Below are 474 nucleotides of genomic sequence, written 5' to 3'. Positions count from 1 at the left end.
ACTATTACAAGAGACAAAGAAGGACACTACATAATGATCAAGGGATCAATCCAAGAAGATATAACAATTGTAAATATTTATGCACCCAACATAGGAGCACCTCAATACATAAGGCAAATACTAACAGCCAAAAAGGAGAAATCGACAGTCACACATTCATAGTAGGGGACTTTAACACCCCACTTTCACCAATGGAAACATCATCCAAAATGAAAATAAATAAGGAAAGATAAGCTTTAAATGTTACATTAAACAAGATGGACTTAAGGATATTTATAGGAAGGTCCATCCCAAAACAAGAGAATACACATTTTTCTCAAGTGCTCATGGGACATTCTCCAGGACAGATGGTACCTTGGGTCACAAATCAAGCCTTGGTAAATTTAAGAAAACTGAAACTGTATCAAGTATCTTTTCCGACCACAACACTATGAAACTAGATATCAATTACAGGAAAAGATCTGTACAAAATAC

Source organism: Physeter macrocephalus, chromosome 16 (genome assembly GCF_002837175.3).
Source record: "Physeter macrocephalus isolate SW-GA chromosome 16, ASM283717v5, whole genome shotgun sequence".
In the NCBI taxonomy this organism is placed as follows: domain Eukaryota; kingdom Metazoa; phylum Chordata; class Mammalia; order Artiodactyla; family Physeteridae; genus Physeter; species Physeter macrocephalus.
The sequence above is the reverse complement of the archived record's forward strand: the minus strand, read 5'-3'. Positions refer to the sequence as shown.